Here is a 17392-nt window from a genome sequence, read left to right as displayed (position 1 = left end):
GCGCGACTTTGGAACTCTCTGCCTCAGAAGGCGGTGGGGGCGGGGTCATTGAATATTTTTAAGGCAGAGGTAAATAGATTCTTGTTAGGCAAGGGAATCGAAGGTTATCGGGGTTAGATGGGAATGTGGAAATCGAAACTCAAACAGATCAGCCACGATCTTATCGAATTGTGGAGCAGGCTCGAGGGCTGAATGGCCTACCCCTGTTCCTATTTTTTATGCTCTTGTGTTTCCATCCTCACCTCCCTCAGTCCTCACCTCCCTCCATCCTCATTCCCTCAGTCCTCACCTTCCTCAGTGCTCACCTTCCTCAGTCCTCATCTCCCTCCATCCTCACTTCCCTCCATCCTCACTTCCCTCAGTCCTCACCTCCCTCAGTCCTCACTTCCCTCCAACCTCACCTCCCTCAGTCCTCACCTTCCTCAGTCCTCACTTCCCTCCATCCTTATCTCCATTGGCCCTCACCTCCGTCAAACCTCATTCCCCTCCATCCTCACCTCCCCCCATCCTCATCTCCAGTCCTCACCTCCCTCCATCCTCACTTCCCTCCATCCTCACCTCCCTCAGTCCTCACCTTCCTCAGTCCTCACTTCCCTCCATCCTTATCTCCATCGGCCCTCACCTCCGTCAAACCTCATTCCCCTCCATCCTCACCTCCCCCCATCCTCATCTCCAGTCCTCACCTCTCTCCATCCTCACCTCCCTCAGTCCTCACCTCTCTCCATCTTCACCCCCTCCATCCTCATCTCCCTCCATCCTCACCTCCTTCAGTCCTCACTTCCATCCTCACCTCCCTCAGTCCTCACCTCCCTCCACCCCAACCTCCCTCCACCCCACCTCCCTCCACCCTCACCTCTTTCTGTCCTCACTTCCTTCTTACGTTATTTTTCATATTCTTATAAACAGAAGATTAGAAATTGCTTTCAGTCCTTTCAGTCCTCACTTCCTTCTTACGTTATTTTTCATATTCATATGAACAAAAGATTAGAAATTGCTTTCGATGATGCTAATGGAAGCTGATAAAACCCAAGTTGTCTACCCTAATCTTTATTTCGCTATTCGCCATGTCATCTCTCACATTCTTTCCAAATTATAGAATCATAGAATGATGCAGCACAGGAGACCATTGGGCCTATCATGCCTATTCTAGGTCTATCCAATTAGTCCCACTCTCCTGCTCCTTCCCAATAGACCTGCTTCTCCTTTTCAAGTATTTCTCCAACTCCATTTTGAAAGTTACAAGTGAAACTGCTCCCACTGTCCTTTCAGAGAGGTCATTCCTGATCACAATAGTTCTCGGAGTTTTTCCTCATCTCTACTCTGGTTCTTTTGTTATTGAACATAAATCTATAGTCCCTGGTTACCGGCTCTCCTGCTGTTTCAACTATCGACCTCAAGCCTTCCCTGTACTCTCAAGAAGTAACAAAGCTGTTTTTGAGTCATAGGTAAAAGTGACATATGTAACAGGTAAGAGATGAAACATTAAATACAGTAACTCACCATCTCCAAAACGCTGACACAGGTGTGCTCAGTGTTGCCCACTGCTGCTCTCTCAACCTTTATATATACTCTCCTTGATTTCCCAATCATTACAAATATCAGCTTAAAATGTGGGAAGTGTACATCTGTACTCTGGAGAATGCCAAGCACATAACATCGACCTTTCACTGTCGCTCCCACAAGGTCAGGAGTCCAGTCCAATTAACACCCCACTTTTAACCCCTTGCCTCCTCACCAGGCAAGAACAGGGTAAGCGAAGGTCAGGAAGGGGTGATGCTTAACATAACAGCAAGGTGGCGTTCGTCCAATCCATCTAGTTGCCCGAAAACGCATTGCGAGCAGTGGGTGAAGGCAGGGCTGAAGCCCAAGCTCCTGGAGTCAGAGTTTTGGGATAGCATTATAGGGTTCACAGAATCACACAGTGCAGAAGAGGCCCTTTGGCCCATCGAGTCTGCACCGACACGTAAGAAACACCTGACCCACCTACCTAATCCCATTTACCAGCACTTGGCCCAGAGCCTTGAATGTTATGCCGTGCCAAGTGCTCATCCAGGTACTTTTTAAAGGATGTGAGGCAACCCGCCTCCACCACCCTCCCAGGCAGTGCATTCCAGACTGTCACCACCCTCTGGGTAAAAAAGCTTTTCCTCACATCCCCCTAAACCTCCTGCCCCTCACCTTGAACTTATTTCCACTTGTGACTGGCTCTTCAACCAAGGGGAACAGCTGCTCCCTATCCACCCTGTCCATGCCTCTCATAATCTTGTACACCTCGATCAGGTCACCCCACAGTCTTCTCTGCTCCAACGAAAACAACCCAAGTCTATCCAACCTCTCTTCATAACTTAAACGTTTCATCTCAGGCAACATCCTGGTAAATCTCCTCTGCACCCCCTCCAATGCAATCACATCCTTCCTATAATGTGGCAACCAGAACTGCACACAGTACTTCAGCTGTGGCCTCACTAAGGTTCTATACAACTCCAACATGACCTCCCTACTTTTGTAATCTATGCCTCGATTGATAAAGGCAAGTGTCCCATATGCCTTTTTCACCACCCCACTAACATGCCCCTCAGCCTTCAGAGATCTATGGACACACACGCCAAGGTCCCTTTGTTCCTCAGAACTTCCTAGTGTCATCCCATTCATTGAATACTTCCTTGTCAAATTACTCCTTCCAAAGTGTATCACCTCACACTTTTCAGGGTTAGATTCTATCTGCCACTTATCTGCCCATTTGACCATCCCGTCTATATCTTCCTGTAGCCCAAGACACTCAACCTCACTGTTAACCACCTGGCCAATCTTTGTGTCATCTGCAAACTTACTAATCCTGCCCCCCCACATAGTCATCTATGTCGTTTATATAAATGACGAATAATAGGGGACCCAGCACAGATCCCTGTGGCACGCCACTGGACACTGGCTTCCAGTCACTAAAGCATCCTTCTGTCATCACACTCTGTCTCCTACTAAGCCAATTTTGAATCCACTTTATCAAATTACCCTGTATCCTTTGTGCATTTGCCTTCTTTACAAGTCTCCCATGTGGGACCTTGTCAAAGGCTTTGCTGAAATGCATATAAACTACATCAACTACACTACCCTCATCTACACACCTGGTCACCTCCTCAAAAAATTCATTAAAATTTGTTAGGCATGACCTCCCTCTGACAAAGCCATGCTGACTATCCCTGATCAAAACTTGCCTCTCCAAGTGGAGATAGATTCTCTCCTTTAGAATTTTCTCCAATAGTTTCCCTACCACTGACATGAGACTCACTGGCCTGCAGTTCCCTGGCTTATCTCTACAACCTTTCTTAAACAGCGGAACCACATTAGCTGTTCTCCAGTCCTCTGGCACCTCCCCCGTGGCCAGAGAGGAATTAAAAATTTGGGTCAGAGCCCCTGTGATCTCCTCCCTTGCCTCCCTCAGCAGTCTGGGACACAAATCATCCAGACCTGGAGATTTGTCCACTTTTAAACCTGCCAACACCTCCAATACCTTGTCACTCCCTATATCAATTTGGTTAAGAACCTCGCAGTCTCTCTCCCCGAGTTTGATACCTTCATCCTCATTCTCTTGGGTGAAGACGGATGTGAAGTATTCATTCAACACTCTAAACGATGTCATCTGGCTCCACCCATAGATTCCCCCCTTGGTCCTTTATACTCTTTCCCTGGTTATCCTCTTCCCATTGATATACTTATAGAATATCTTGGGATTTTCCCTACTTTTACCAGCCAGAGCTTTCTCATATCCCCTCTTTGCTCTCCTAATTGCTTCCTTAAGCTCCACCCTGCACTTTCTGTAGTCCACTAATGCCTCTGCTGATTTGCTTCCCTTGTACCTGCTAAAAGCCTCTCTTTTCCTTCTCATCGTTACCTGAATATCTCTGGTCATCCATGGTTCTCTGGGCTTGTTACTCCTTCCTATCACCCTAGAGGGAACATGTTGAGCCTGTACCCTCCCCATTTCCTTTTTGAACACCCCCCACTGCTCCTCTGCAGATTTCCCCACAAGTAACTGTTCCCAGTCTACCTTGGCCAGATCCTGTCTTATTTTACTAAAATCCACTCTCCCCCAACCCAAAACATGTTTTTGCAACTTGTCTACTTCTTTGTCCATAACAAACTTAAACTGTACCATGTTGTGGTCGCTATCACTAAAATGCTCCCCCACCAACACCTCAGCCACCTGTCCGGCTTCATTCCCCAGAATTAGGTCCAACACTGCGCCGTCCCTTGTTGGACCCTCTACATATTGACCTAAAAAGTTCTCCTGTACACATTTCAAGAAATCCACTCCATCCAAGCCCTTAACACTATGTCTATCCCAATTAATGTTGGGAAAGTCGAAATCATCTAATATAATTACCCTATTGTTATTGTTTTTACACACCTCCGCAAATTGTACAGATATTTGCTCCTCAATTTCCCATTGACTATCTGGGGGTCTATAATAAACAACTAACAATGTGGCTGCCCCTTTTTTATTCCTTAGCTCTACCCACAAAGCTTCATTCGATGCCCCCTCCAAGATATCATCTCTCCTTACTGCAGTAACTGACTCCTTAACTAATAATGCAACGCCTCCTCCTCTTTTACCCCCTCCCCTGTCTCGCCTGAAGATTCCATATCCCGGAATGTTGAGCTGCCAATCCTGCCCCTCCCTCAACCACGTCTCAGTGATGGCTACTATATCACAATTCCACGTGTCAATCCTCACCCTTAACTCATCCATTCTACCTATAATACTCCTGGCATTAAAGTAGAGGCCATCCAGCCTTGCCTTACTCCCTTGAAACTTAATGCAGCTGTACTCCCTCTGGCTTGATTGTTTTACTGTATAATGATGTGTCCCTATTCTGCTAACATTCTGTGTCCCCTCCCCTGCTGAATTAGTTTAAACTCCTCCCAACAGCACTAGCAAACCCGCCCGCAAGGATGTTAGTCCCGCTCTGGTACAGGTGTAGACCGTCCTGCTTGTACACATCCCACCTTCCCCAGAAATGGTCCCAGTGATCCAGGAATCCAAAACCCTCCCTCCTGCACCAACTCTTAAGCCATATATTCATCTGCACTATTCTCCTATTTCTGAGCTCGCTAGCAAGTGGCATTGAGAGTAATCCAGAGGTTACAACCCAAGAGGTCTTGCTTTTTAGTCTACTGCCTAACTCCCTGAATTCTTGATGCAAGACCTCATCCCTCTCTCTACCTATGTCATTGGTACCAACATGTACCATGACCTCTGCCTTATCACCCTCCCCCTTCAGGATGCCCTGCAGCCATTCAGTGACATCCCGGACCCTGGCACCAGGGAGGCAACATACCATCCTGGAGTCACGTTGACAGCCACAGTAGCGCCTATCTATTCCCCTGACTATAGAATCCCCTATTACTATTGCTCTTCCTCTCTTCCTCCCCTCCTGTACAGACAGGCTGCTTGTGGTGCCAGAAGGTTGGCTCTGTCTGCACTCCCTGGAAGAACCAGCGCCCTCATCAGCCTCCAAAACGGAATACCGATTTGCGAGCAGGACCCCAGGGGACTCCTGAACTACATGCCTGTTTCTCTTGGACTGCCTGGTGGTCATCCATTCCCTTCCTCAAGTCCCTTCAGCTGCGGTGTGACCACCTCTTTCAACATGCTATCCACAATGCCAGTTGGAGGAGGTTACTAAGAGAGGGATGGAGCGAGGCCATGGAAAGGTTTAAATAAGAGAATAAAAATTTTAAATCATGGCATTATCAGCCTGGTAGTCCATGTAGGTCAGTGAACTCAAGGGTTAACGAGTGAACAGTATTTGGCAGGAGTTAGGATATGGATAGCAGAGTTTTGGGTGACCCCAAGGGAGGGTGGAAAATAGGAGATCAGTTAGGAGAGCATTGGACTCATTGAGTCTAGAGTTCATAAAGACATGGAGGAGGCTTTCAGCAATTGGAACTGTATTGTTCCAATTTTCGCTTATGTGTTAAAGTAGGGTTGAGCAGAGATGGGCGATGTTACAGAGGTGGAAGTAGGCAGCCTTTGTGAGGCCAGTGTAAAAGATAAGGCTGAAATATTCGCAACAATCTTCAGCCAAAAATGTCGAGTGGATGATCCATCTTGGCCTCCTCCAGAGGTCCCCTAAATTCGATTCACTCCACGTGATATCAATAAACAGCTGAAGGCACAGGATACTGCAAAGGCTATAGGTCCTGACATCATTCTGGCAATAGTACAGAAGACTTGCGCTCCAGAACTTGCCACATCCCTAGCCAAGCTGTTCCAGCACAGCTACAACAATGGCATCTACCCAGCTATGCGGAAAATTGTCCAGGTATATCCTGCACACCAAAAGCAGGGCAAATCCACTTTGGCCAATTACTGCCCCATCAGTCTACTCTTGATCATCAGTAAAGTGATGGAAGGTATCGTCAACAGTGCTATCAAACAGCACCTACTCAGCAATAACCCGCTCACTGAGGCCCAGTTTGGATTCCGCCAGGGCCACTCAGCTCCTGACCTCATTGCAGCCTTGGTTCAAACATGGGACAAAAAGGCTGAACTCCAGAGGTGAGGTGAGAGTGACTGCCCTTGACATCAAGGCTGCATTTGACTGAGTGTGGCATCAAGGAGCCCTAGCAAAACTGGAGTCAATGGGAATCAGGGGGGAAACGCTCTACTGGTTGGAGTCATATTTAGCACAAAGGAGGATGGTTGTGGTTGTTGGAGGTCAGTCATCTCAGCTCCAGGGTAACACTGCAGGAGTTCCTCAGGATAGTGTCCTTGGCCCAACCATCTTCAGCTGCTTCATTAATGACCTTCCTTCCAACATAAGGTCAGTATTGGGATGTTTGCTGATGGTTACACAATGTTCAGCACCATTCACAACTCCTCAGATACTGAAGCAGCCCACGTCCAAATGCAGCAAGACCTGGACAATATTCAGGCTTGGACTGCGGATACCATTGACCAGAAACTGAACTGGAATAGCCATATAAACACGGTGGCTACAAGAACAGGTCAGAAGCTGTGAATTCTTCAGCGAGTAACTCACCTCCTGACTCTCCAAAGCCTGACCACCATCTACAATGCACAAGTCAGGAGTGTGATGAATGCTCTCCACTTGCTTGGATGAGTACAGCTCCCACAACACTCAAGGAGCTTGACACCATCCAGGGCAAAGCAACACACTTGGTTGGCCCTCAGTCATCACCTTAAATATTCACCCCCTCCACCACCAATGCACAGTGGCAGCAGAATGTACCATCAACAAGATGCACTGTAGAAGCTCATCAAGGCTCCTTCAACAGCACCTTCCAACCATGCAACCACTACCATCTAGAAGGTCAAGGGCAGCAGATAGATGGGAACATCACCACCTGGACATCCCCCTCCAAGCCACACACCAGCCTGACTTGGAAATATATCGCCGTCCCTTCACTGTCGCTGGGTCAAAATCCTGGAACTCCCTTCCTAACAGCACTGTGGGTGTACCCACGCCACATGGACTGCAGTGGTAAAAGAAGGCAGCTCACCACCACCTTCTCAAGGGCAACTAGGGATGGGCAATAGATGCTGGCCCCACCAGTGACACCCACATCCCAAAAAATGAATGAAATAAGTTTCTGAACAATCCGATTCAGCCTGAAACACTAGCTGGGGAAAGGAATTGAGTTAATGGTTGACAGAGAAAATTTGATCCAATATTACGTGAATAGGTTAATTATTAATTCTAGTTAATTATATTGACTAACATTTTCCAGTTATCAGTAATGAACACATTTTTCTTTCCTATGTGACGTTTTCATTTAATCTTCCTGTAAAGCACCACCAGTAACCTTGGGAGATAAATAAAATAAATATTCTGACTTTTTAATTGGTATTTTCTCTTACACAGATCTTGGCTGATCAATTATTCCCTACAGTGGGCAAAATGTCAGTGATACAGGTGGGGAAAACAGTTTGGGATGTGTGGAACTAGGAGGTTACACATTGTGGGGTTTTGGGGTTCCCTCTCCTCATGTGATATACATGTAATATGAAGGGTTCTCCTCAAACATACTGAGACACAACTGATGGTGCAGGGTTTTTAGGGTTAAAGGCAAAATATTAGGGACGCTGAAAATCTCAAATAAAACCAGAAAATGCTGAAAAAACTCAGCATGTCTGGCAGCACCTGTGGAGAGAGAAACAGAGTTAACATTTCGAGTCTGTATGACTCTTCTTCAGAGCTAAAGAGTGGAAATGTAATAATTTAGTGTTATTTTGTATGGGAAAGATGGGCTGAATGGCCTCCCATCCCTTGAATTATTGTGCTGTTGTGAGCTCCCGGTGACCGTTAACATTGGCCAAACCTGAACAAAAGGGCCATTTCCAGGGGCCTGTGAGCTGTGCTTCCTGAGCTCATGTGTGGCTCCCCAGCTTTTTAATAATTAAAGAAATGAGCACAGAAAGGGAGGAGGTTCTAAGTGGTCTGACAGGCTTAAAAGTATATAAATCCCCAGGCCCAGATGAAATGTATCCCAGGCTGTTGGGTGAGGCAAGGGAGGAGATAGCAGGGGCGCTGGCAATAATTTTCAACACCTCTCTGGCCACAGCAGAGGTGCCAAAGGACTGGAGGGCAGCCAATGTGGTACCGTTATTCAGGAAGGGAGGAAGGGATAAACCAGGGAACTACAGGCCAGTTAGTCTAACCTCAGTGGTGGGGAAACCATTGGAAGTAATTCTGAGGGACAGAATTAATCTACACTTGGAGAGGCAGGGATTAATCAAGGACAGTCAGCATGGTTTTGTTAAGGAGAGGTCATGTCTGACCAATTTGATTGAATTTTTTGAAGAGGTGACCAGGTGTGTAGATGAGGGCAATGCATTTGACGTAGTCTACTTGGACTTCAGCAAGGCTTTTGATAAGGTCCCACATGGGAGACTGGTAACAAAGGTAAGAGCTCATGGGATCCAAGGCAATTTGGCAAATTGGATCCAGAATTGGCTGAGTGGCAGGAAGCAGAGGGTGATGGTCGAGGGGTGTTTTTGCGACTGGATGCCCATGTCCAGTGGGGTTCCACAGGGATCGGTGTTGGATCCCTCGCTGTTTGTGGTATATATAAATGATTTAGACTTGAATGTAGGAGGGTTGATCAGTAAGTTCGCAGATGACACAAAAATAGGTGGGGTGGTAAATAGTGAGGAGGATAGCCTTAGGTTACAGCAGGGCAAAGAGTGCCCTGCAGTCAGCATCGCTGTGAAGCAGTCTGGGAAGAGTGTTCTGCAGCCAACATCGCTGTGAAGCAGTCTGGGAAGAGCATCCTGCAGTCAGCATCACAGTCTGCACTGGAGTGCTGCTTTGGGAGTTTGATGAGAAGGGAACGAGTTGATCCTTTGAGTACCGTGAGTGCAGTCGGGTAAGTATTTATTACTTTTATCTCTTATAGTTTTTAAGGTCTTATTTTGTGGTTCATCGTTTGTAAGGGCTATATTCTGTAACAACGAGGAGTAGGGAAGAAGGGACCTAGGGTAATTGATGTTATTTGATATTAAGTTTCTTCCAAAAGGTTTAATTTAATTTAAAGGGGTAAGTCATGGCGGGAGACCTCAAAGCCGTGGTGTGCTCCTCCTGCTCTATGTGGGAAGCCAGGAACATTTCCAGTGCCTGGGGCCAGGATGTGTGCAGGAAGTGTCTCCAGCTGCAGCTCCTGGTGCTGGAGCAGCGGCTGGGGACACTGTGGAGCATCCGTGAGGTGGAGAGTATCGTGGATAGCATGTATAGAGAGGTGATCACACCACAGGCTAAGAGTCCACAGGCAGGAGGGGAATGGGTGACCACCAGGCAGAACAAGAGGACTGGGCAGGCAGTGCAGGAATCTCCCATGGCTATTCCCCTGCAAAACAGATATACTGTTTTGGATAAAATTGAGGGAATGGCCTCTCAGGGGAAAGCAGCAACAGCCAAATTCGTTGCACCATGGTTGGCTCTGCTGCACAGGGGAGGAGTTAAAAGTGTGGAAATGCAATAGTTATAGGGGTTTCAATTGTAAGGGGAATGGATAGGCATTTCTGTGGCCACAAACGAGACTCCAGGATGGTACGTTGCCTCCCTGGTTCTAGGGTCAAGGATGTCTCAGAGCGGCTACAGGACAATCTGAAGGAGGAGGGTGAAAAGCCAGTGGTCATGGTACACATTGGTACAAACGACATAGGTGAAAAAAAGGGATGAGGTCCTAAAAGCAGAATATAGGGAGTTAGGAAGTAAGTTGAAAAATAGGGCCTCAAAGGTAGTGATCTCAGGGTTACGACCAGTGCCATGTGCTGGTCAGAGTAGAAATAGCAGGATATATTGGATGAACACGTGGCTGAAGGGATGGTGTGAGGGGGAGGGTTTCAGATTCCTGGGACATTGGGACCGGTTCTGGGGGAAGTGAGACCAGTACAAACTGGTTGGGTTACACCTGGGCAGGACTGGGACTGATGTCCAAGGAGGGGAATGTGTGCTAGAGTGGTTGAGGAGGGTTTAAACTAAAATGGCAGGGGGATGGGAACCTATGCAAGGAGTCAGAGGAAGGGGAATTAAGGACAAGAACAAAAGACAGAAAGGGGAATAAGTAAAGTGATAGGCAGAGAAATCAAGGGCAAGAGCCAAACAGTGGATGAATTAACCGCGCAAATAGATGTAAACAGGTATGATATAGTCGGGATTATGGAGACATGGCTGCAGTGTGACCAAGGATGGGAACTGAACATCCAGGGGTATTCAGTATTTAGGAAGGACAGGCAAAAAGGAAAAGGCGGTGGAGTTGCATTGCTGGTTAAAGAGGAAATTAACGCAATTATGAGGAAAGATATTAGCTCTGGTTATGTGGAATCTGTATGGGTAGAGCTGAGAAACACTGAGGGGCAAAAAACATTAGTGGGGATCCAAAACAAAAACAGAATTACCTGGAAAAACTCAGCAGGTCTGGCAGCATCGGCGGAGAAGAAAAGAGTTGACGTTTCGAGTCCTCATGACCCTTCAACAGAACTGAGTAATATTAGGAGAGGGGTGAAATATAAGCTGGTTTAAGGTGGGGGGAGGGGGGGGAGAGAAGTTGAGTGGGGGGGTGGTTGTAGGGACAAGCAAGCAGTGATAGGAGCAGATAATCAAAAGATGTCACAGACAAAAGGATCAAAGAGGTGTTGAAGGTGGTGATATTATCTAAGAAAAGTGCTAATTAAGAATGGATGGCAGGACACTCAAGGTGCAGCTCTAGTGGGGGTGGGGTGGAAAGAATGACAAGGTATTAGTTGTAGATTTAAAAATAATGGAAATAGGTGGGAAAAGAAAAATCTATATAAATTATTGAAAAAAACAAAAGGGAGGGGGAAGAAACGGGGTGGGGATGGGGGGAGGGAGTTTAAGATCTAAAGTTGTTGAATTCAATATTCAGCCCGGAAGGCTGTAAAGTGCCTAGTCGGAAGATGAGGTGCTGTTCCTGCAGTTTGCGTTGGGCTTCACTGGAACAATGCAGCAAGCCAAGGACAGACATGTGGGCAAGAGAGCAGGGTGGAGTGTTAAAATGGCAAGCGACAGGAAGGTTTGGGTCATTCTTGCAGACAGACCGCAGGTGTTCTGCAAAGCGGTCGCCCAGTTTGCGTTTGGTCTCTCCAATGTAGAGGAGACCGCATTGGGAGCAACGAATGCAGTAGACTAAGTTAGGGGAAATGCAAGTGAAATGCTGCTTCACTTGAAAGGAGTGTTTGGGCCCTTGGACGGTGAGGAGAGAGGAAGTGAAGGGGCAGGTGTTGCATCTTCTGCGTGGGCATGGGGAGGTGCCATAGGTGGGGGTTGAGGAGTAGGGGGTGATGGAGGAGTGGACCAGGGTGTCCCGGAGGGAACGATCCCTACGGAATGCCGCCGGGGGGGTGAAGGGAAGATGTGTTTGGTGGTGGCATCATGCTGGAGTTGGCGGAAATGGTGGAGGTTGATCCTTTGAATGCGGAGGCTGGTGGGGTGATAAGTGAGGACAAGGGGGATCCTATCATGTTTCTGGGAGGGAGGAGAAGGCGTGAGGGTGGATGCGCGGGAGATGGACCGGACATGGTTGAGGGCCCTGTCAACGACCGTGGGTGGAAAACCTCGGTTAAGGAAGAAGGAGGACATGTCAGAGGAACTGTTTTTGAAGGTAGCGTCATCAGAACAGATGCGACGGAGGCGAAGGAACTGAGAGAATGGGATGGAGTCCTTACAGGAAGCGGGGTGTGAGGAGCTGTAGTTGAGGTAGCTGTGGAAGTCGGTAGGCTTGTAATGGATATTGGTGGACAGTCTATCATCAGAAATTGAGACAGAGAGGTCAAGGAAGGGAAGGGAAGTGTCAGAGATGGACCATGTGAAAATGATGGAGAGGTGGAGATTGGAAGCAAAATTAATAAATTTTTCCAGGTCCAGACGAGAGCATGAAGCCACACCGAAGTAATCATCGATGTACCGGAGAAAGAGTTGCGGGAGGGGGCCGGAGTAGGACTGGAACAAGGAATATCCACATACCCCATAAAGAGACAGGCATAGCTGGGGCCCATGCGGGTACCCATAGCCACACCTTTTATTTGGAGGAAGTGAGAGGAGTTAAAGGAGAAATTGTTCAGTGTGAGAACAAGTTCAGCCAGACGGAGGAGAGTAGTGGTGGATGGGGATTGTTCGGGCCTCTGTTCAAGGAAGAAGCTAAGGGCCCTCAGACCATCCTGGGGGATGGAGGTGTAGAGGGATTGGACGTCCATGGTGAAGAGGAAGTGGTTGGGGCCAGGGAACTGGAAATTGTTGATGTGACGAAAGGTGTCAGAGGAATCACGGAATTAGGTGGGAAGGGACTGGACAAGGGGAGAGAGAAGGGAGTCAAGATAACGAGAAATGAGTTCCGTGGGGCAGGAACAGGCTGACACGATCGGTCTGCCGGGACAGTCCTGTTTGTGGATTTTGGGTAGGAGGTAGAAGCGGGCCGTCCGAGGTTGGGCGACTATCAGGTTGGAAGCTGTGGGAGGAAGATCTCCAGAGGAGATGAGGTCAGTGACAGTCCTGGAAACAATGGCTTGATGTTCAGTGGTGGAGTCATGGTCCAGGGAGAGGTAGGAGGAAGTGTCTGCGAGTTGACGCTCAGCCTCCGCGAGGTAGAGGTCAGTGCGCCAGACAACAACAGCACCACCCTTGTCAGCGGGTTTAATGACAATGTTGAGGTTGGACATGAGAGAACGGAGTGCAGTAAGTTCAGAGAGAGACAGATTAGAATGGTTTCCCTCTGGGACACCCTGGTCCACTCCTCCATCACCCCCTACTCCTCAACCCCCACCTATGGCACCTCCCCATGCCCACGCAGAAGATGCAACACCTGCCCCTTCACTTCCTCTCGCCTCGCCGTCCAAGGGCCCAAACACTCCTTTCAAGTGAAGCAGCATTTCACTTGCATTTCCCCTAACTTAGTCTACTGCATTCGTTGCTCCCAATGCGGTCTCCTCTACATTGGAGAGACCAAACGCAAACTGGGCGACCGCTTTGCAGAACACCTGCGGTCTGTCTGCAAGAAAGACCCAAACCTCCCTGTCGCTTGCCATTTTAACACTCCACCCTGCTCTCTTGCCCACATGTCTGTCCTTGGCTTGCTGCATTGTTCCAGTGAAGCCCAACACAAACTGGAGGAACAGCATCTCATCTTCCGACTAGGCACTTTACAGCCTTCCGGGCTGAATATTGAATTCAACAACTTTAGATCTTAAACTCCCTCCCCCCCATCCCCACCCCGTTTCTTCCCCCTCCCTTTTGTTTTTTTCAATAATTTATATAGATTTTTCTTTTCCCACCTATTTCCATTATTTTTAAATCTACAACTAATACCTTGTCATTCTTTCCACCCCACCCCCACTAGAGCTGCACCTTGAGTGTCCTGCCATCCATTCTTAATTAGCACTTTTCTTAGATAATATCACCACCTTCAACACCTCTTTGATCCTTTTGTCTGTGACATCTTTTGATTATCTGCTCCTATCACTGCTTGCTTGTCCCTACAACCACCCCCCCACCCTCAACTTCTCTCCCCCCCCTCCCCCCACCCCCCCCCCCCCCCCCCCCCACACCTTAAACCAGCTTATATTTCACCCCTCTCCTAATATTACTCAGTTCTGCTGAAGGGTCATGAGGACTCGAAACATCAACTCTTTTCTTCTCCGCCGATGCTGCCAGACCTGCTGAGTTTTTCCAGGTAATTCTGTTTTTGTTTTGGATTTCCAGCATCCGCAGTAGTTTTTTGTTTTTATCTAAACATTAGTGGGGGTTGTATATAGACCCCCAAACTGTAGTGGTGATGTTGAGAATGGCATTAAACAGGAAATTAGAGACGTATGCAATAAAGGGACATCTGTAATTATGGGTGACTTTAATCTGCATATAGATTGGGCAAATCAAATTAGTAACAATACTGTAGAGGAGAAATTCCTGGAGTGTATATGGGATGTTTTTCTGGACCAATATGTTGAGGAGCCAACTAGAGAACAGGCCATCCTAGACTGGGTATTATGTAATGAGAAAGGAATAATTGGCAATCTAGTTGTGTGAAGCCCCTTGGGGATGAGCGACCATAATATGATAGAATTCTTCATCAAGATGGAGAGTGACGTAGTTGATTCTGAGACTAGGGCCCTGAATCTTAATAAAGGAAACTACGATGGTATGAGACGCGAGTTGGCTATGATGGATTGGGAAATATTACTTAAAGGGATGATGGTGGATAGGCAACGGCAAACGTTCAAAGAGCGCATGGGTGAACTGCAACAATTGTTTATTCCTGTCTGGCGCAAAAGTAAAACAGGAAAGGTGGCCAAACCATGGCTTACAAAGGAAATTAGAGATAGTATTAGATGCAAGGAAGAGGCATACAATTTGGCTAAAAAAAAACAACAGACCTGAGGATTGGGAGCACTTTAGAATTCAGCAAAGGAGGACCAAGGGATTGCTTAAGAAGGGGAAAATAGAGTACGAGAGTAAGCTTGCGGGGAACATAAAAACTGACTGTAAAAGTTTCTATAAGTATCTGAAGAGAAAAAGATTGGTGAAGGCAAATGTGTGTCCCTTACAGTCAGAAACAGGGGAATTTATAATGGGGAACAAAGAAATGGCTGACCAACTAAATACATACTTTGATTCTATCTTCACAAAGGAGGACACTAATAACATACCAGGAATGTTGGGGAACACAGGGTTTAGTGAGAGGGAGGAACTGAAATAAATCAGTATTAGTAGGGAAATGGTGTTGGGGAAATTGATGGGATTGATGGCTGATAAATCCCCAGAGCCTGATAATCTACATCCCAGAGTACTTAAGGAAGCGGCCCTAGAAATAGTAGATGCATTGGTGGTCATCTTCCGAGATTCTATAGACTCTGGAACAGTTCCTACAGATTGGAGGGTAGCTAATGTAACACCATTATTTAAAAGGGGAGGCAGAGAGAAAACAGAGAATTATAGACCAGTCAGCCTGACGTCGGTAGTGGGGAAAATTTGAGAGTCCATTATAAAAGAGTTAATAGCTGAGCACTTGGAAAACAGTGGCAGAATCGGATAGAGTCAGCATGAATTTAAGAAAAGGAAATCATGCTTGACAAATCTACTGGAATTTTTCAAGGATGTAACTAGTAGAGTTGATGAGGGGGAGCCAGTGGATGTGGTTTATTTGGACTTTCCGAAGGCTTTCGACAAAGACCCACATAAGAGATTAGGGTGTAAAATTAAAGCATATGGGATTGGGGGTAGGGTATTCAGATGGATAGAAAACTGGTTGGCAGACAGGAAACAAAGAGTAGGAATAAAAGGGTCTTTTTCCAAATGACAGGCAGTGACTAGTGGGGTATCGCAGGGTTCGGTGCTGGGACCCCAGTTATTCACAACATATATTAATGACTTGTATGAGGGAACTAAATGTAATATCTCCAAATTTGCAGATGACACAAAGCTGGGTGGGAGGGTGAGCTGGGAGGAGGATCCAGAGATGCTTCAGTGTGATTTGGACAAGCTGAATGAGTGAGCAAATGCATGGCAGATGCAGTATAATGTGGATAAATGTGAGGTTATCCACTTTGGTAGCAAAAACAGGAAGGCATATTATTATTTGAATGGCTATAAATTGAGAGGGGAATGTGCAACGAGACCAGGGTGTCCTCATACACCAGTCGCTGAAGGTAAGCATGCAGGTGCAGCAGGCGGTCAAGAAGGCAAATGGTATGTTGGCCTTCATAGCCAGAGGATTCGAGTACAGGAACAGGAATGTCTTGCTGCAATTGTACAGTGCCTTGGTGAGACCACACCTGGAATATTGCGTGCAGTTTTGGTCTCCTTATCTGAGGAAGGATGTTCTTGCTATAGAGGAAGTGCAGCGAAGGTTTACCAGACTGATTCCTGGAATGGTGGAACTGACATATGAGGAGAGATTGAGTCGGTTAGGATTATATTCGCTGGAGTTCAAAAGAATGAGGTGGGATCTCATAGAAGCCCATAAAATTCTAACAGGACTAGACAGGGTAGATGCGGGAAGGATGTTCCAGATGGTGCGGGAGTCCAGAACCAGGGGTCACAGTCTGAGGACACGGGGTAGACCATTTAGGACTGAGATGAGGAGAAATTTCTTCACCCAGAGAGTGGTGAGCCTGTCGAATTTGCTACCATAGAAAGTAGTTGAGGCCAAAACATTGTATGTTTTCAAAAAGGAGTTAGGTATAGCTCTTGGGGCGAAAGGGATCAAAGGATATGGGGAGAAAGCGGGAGCAGGCTATTGAGTTGGATGATCAGCCATGATCGTGATGAATGGCGGAGCAGGCTCGAAGGGCCGAATAGCCTACTCCTGCTCCTATTTTCTATGTTTCTATTTAGATGGACTGGTCAGATGGGCTGGTCAGTGGCAAATGGAATTTAATCCTGATAAGTGTGAGGTGATGCACTTGGGCAGGACAAACAAGGCATGGAAATACACGATGAATGGTAGGACCCTGGGAAGTACCGAGGATCAGAGGGACCTTGGTGTACATGTCCACCAGTCCCTTAAGGTAGCGGGACAGGTAGATAAGGTGGTGAAGAAGGCATATGGGATACTTGCCTTTATTAGCCGAGGCATAGAATATAAGAGCAGGGAGGTTATGCTGGAACTGCATAAAACGCTGGTTATGCCACAGCTTGAGTATTGCATGCAGTTCTGGAATCCGCATTATAGGAAGAATGTTATTGCACTAGAGAGAGTGCAGAGGAGATTTACCAGGATGTTGCCTGGGCTGGAGAGGTTTAGTTATGAGGAGAGATTGTATAGACTGGGGTTATTTTCCCTGGAGCAGAGGAGATTGAGGTGTATAAAATTATGAGGGGCATAGATAGGGTAGACAGGAAGGAACTTTTCCCCTTGG

The sequence above is a fragment of the Cetorhinus maximus genome, chromosome 20, assembly GCF_964194155.1.
Source record: "Cetorhinus maximus chromosome 20, sCetMax3.hap1.1, whole genome shotgun sequence".
Lineage (NCBI taxonomy): Eukaryota > Metazoa > Chordata > Chondrichthyes > Lamniformes > Cetorhinidae > Cetorhinus > Cetorhinus maximus.
This window is presented reverse-complemented; position numbering follows the sequence as displayed.